The sequence below is a fragment of the Colobus angolensis genome, unplaced genomic scaffold (assembly GCF_000951035.1).
Source record: "Colobus angolensis palliatus isolate OR3802 unplaced genomic scaffold, Cang.pa_1.0 Scaffold89, whole genome shotgun sequence".
In the NCBI taxonomy this organism is placed as follows: Eukaryota; Metazoa; Chordata; class Mammalia; order Primates; family Cercopithecidae; genus Colobus; species Colobus angolensis.
This window is the reverse complement of record NW_012122820.1, coordinates 2,910,573-2,913,897: the sequence shown is the minus strand read 5'-3', so window position 1 is coordinate 2,913,897 and position 3,325 is coordinate 2,910,573.

Sequence of the window (3,325 nt, the reverse complement as noted above, 5' to 3'; positions counted from 1 at the left end):
TGGTGGGGCCAGATCGCCCAGCCCCTGAAGTCCCTTCCTTCTTCATGCTGCAACCCTTGGCCCTCACAAACACCTGGGCACAAGAACAGTGACAGGCAGGGAACCTAACAGAGCAGGTCCCACCAGTATAGCAGCAGCTGGACTTTCTCTGCTGTTGGTCTCCTGACCCAAGAAACCAGGAACAAGTTTTCTGTAAATAGTAGAACCACAGTATTAGCCTCTTACCAATGACCAAGGTGTAGGGTGAAAAGGGAGAGAGAAATAGTAAAACAGAAAACCATGTTACAGTCACTTAGCCTCACTGTGGGGGTGGTGAGAGACAAAGAAAGGCAATAAAATTCTTTAACAAAAGTGCAACATAAAAGTCATAAAAAGGAATGAAATACTGATTTATGCTACAATGTGGATGAACCTTGAAAACACTATGCTAAGTGAAAGAAGCCAGACACTAAAGTTCACCTATTGCATGATTCCATTTGTATGAAAAATCCAGAATAGGTAAATCCACAGAGACAGAAAGCAGAGCGGTGGCTGCCAGGGCCTTGGGTGAGCCGGGAATAGGTAGTGACTTCTTTTTTTTTTTTTTTTTTTTGAGACAGAGTCTCTCTCTGTCGCCCGGACTGGAGTGCAGTGGCCGGATCTCAGCTCACTGCAAGCTCCGCCTCCCGGGTTTACGCCATTCTCCTGCCTCAGCCTCCCGAGTAGCTGGGACTACAGGCGCCCGCCACGTCGCCCGGCTAGTTTTTTGTATTTTTTTAGTAGGAACGGGGTTTCACCGTGTTAGCCAGGGTGGTCTTGATCTCCTGACCTCATGATCCGCCCGTCTTGGCCTCCCAAAGTGCTGGAATTACAGGTGTGAGCCACCGCGCCCGGTCCGGGAGTGACTTCTTAATGGGTACAGGGTTTACTTTGGGATTAATGAAAAAGTTAGTGGTGATGGTGTATGTTGTGAATGTGTTCGATACCTCTGAATTTTACATTGTGAACAAGTTAATTTTATGTTAAATGAATCACACCTCAATTTTGAAAAATTTGTAAATGCAGCATAAACATTTGGTCCAATGAATGAGAACTGGCTTTCTGATAGAATGCAGGTTCCCAGGACTGTCAGGAGTCTCTCCTTCCCTGCCCCCCGCCCTTTTGGAAAGCCCCTTAAGATTACTGAGCAAGTCATTTCCACTCATGGGGCCTCAGTTCTCACTCAGGTACTTGTAACATAAGACATGCTTCCAGTCCAGATGGTCTATGATCCCATTACTCCTCCTACCTCTGGGAGAACGGTTTTAACAGACATGAGAGAACACACATACAGGACCACGGTCATCCTCAGCACCAAACACAGAGGGCAGAAGGATCGACAGACCACAGAGTATCTGACAGAAACTTAGAGAAAGGCTGATGATACCAACTTTTAAATAAAAACTAATGTTTATTATTCACTACTTGCCACACACTGTTCTCAGTATTTGTATATGCACTGGTTTATTCCATCACAGTCATTTTACAGATGAGAAAACAGAGCTACAGGAAGGCAAGTAACTTATGCAAGGTTCCCTGCATCATACAGAAATATTCCCTACATCATACAGGAAATAATTGGTGGAGTAGAGATTTGATCCCAGAAAGTCTGGGTCCAAAGTCTACACGCTTAACCTCTCTGCTTCACAGACTCTCCATAGACAGGATCCATTTTATTGTGGATTTTATTTTAGTTCTAAGGTTGGTGCTGATAGGACCATGCTTGTCCTGGATAAACGGAGGAATTCTACAGGTAATAGGATAAGAAAAGAACACTGGACTGATAGAAGATCTGTATTCTAGATCCATCTTGGTCACTGGTATTGTGACTTTGAGCAGATTATAAAACCTCCTGGCCCTCAGCATCCTCCTCTATAAAATGGGAAGTTGGATTAGATCAATAGTTTTCCAATGATTTAATCAGTGTAACTGTCTTCAGATTAAACCTCACTTAGAAACCCAGTATCTACAACATACAAGCATTGAGCTATTCTGGCTCAAGGTGGGGGAAGGAGGATGCAGACCCACTCTCCATGCCTCAAGCGGCTCCTGAGACACTGTCTTGGAACCCTTGTAACTCTGTGGAATACAATTTGAAAATCTCCGAAGTTTCTTTTGAAAAAACCTAAAAACCTTTAGTTCAAATACTTCATCCTTAGGCGTTCTTTAACACTGTGGGAAAACTTACAATCTTCTGGTCACTTTGCTCAAAAACATGGGTTTGGATTGATGGCTTTGTACAGAGGAGGCGAAGGTTTCAGGTATGAAGTGCAAGGGGATCATTCCAAGGACGTATAAGGATGTCCAAAACCTAAACCTTTTGGGGGGCACAGCCTCCCTCTTCTCTAACTGCTGGATGCTACCAGCCCAGGGGGCCCCTCTCGAGAGACAAGCTGTTCAGTTCTCAATCTGTGCGTTTTCTCTAAATAGCTCCACAATTATTAAGCTGGGTTATTTAATAGAGTTTTTAACATTGATTAAAGTAGTACTACTTAATTCTTCATAAAACTTAATACTGATATTTCCTCTGGTCCCCTTCATCAAGCTTGGTCACTGAATCACTAGATAAAATGTGTCAGGGAGAGAGTGAGTCCTTCAGGCTCACTCTGCAAAGATCAACAGACAGAGGCCTCCAGGGAAGGGACCTTCTGCTTTAAATGCCCACGCTCAAGTCAATTCCATTCTCTCCTCTCACTTCACAGGGATTTATCACTTTAAGTTTGCTGCAGTGCTTGGAAGAGGTTATACAATTGTTATGATGCAGTGTTCAAGGCAGACGGCTACCCATAACTCAGAGGCCAAGACAAACAGGAACATATTAATAGCAGCCGTAACATAAAGGTAATTTATTTCCAGTATGTGGGAACTGAGGGGATCAGCAGATCAGACTGTGAAGCATTTAAGCATTAAAGCAAAGGAGCTTAATACACCGGGGTTGGGGGGGGGGCAGACAGAAGGAGAGAGATGGAGAGAGGAAAGATTGATCTCCTTTGGAAACAATGTAGCATCTGAACCAATTAACCAAGAAACAATTATGTAGTTACGGGCAACACCAGGCAAAAGGGAAAAGACATTCTCCTAAACCCCCTTGCTCTGCCATTTGGGTGGTATATGCCACCCAAGGGGCAAAGCACTTGTTCAGCACTGGAAGAGAGTTTATACCAGGAAACATTTTCCTTTTCTTTACACCCCTGCTCCCCAGCATCATCTGGCTTGCTAGCCTTCTGACAATAAACAAACAAACAAAAAAAACCCTGTTTTTAATTTAGTGAAATATCACAGTATCTTTCTTTGGGAAATGGCCAGA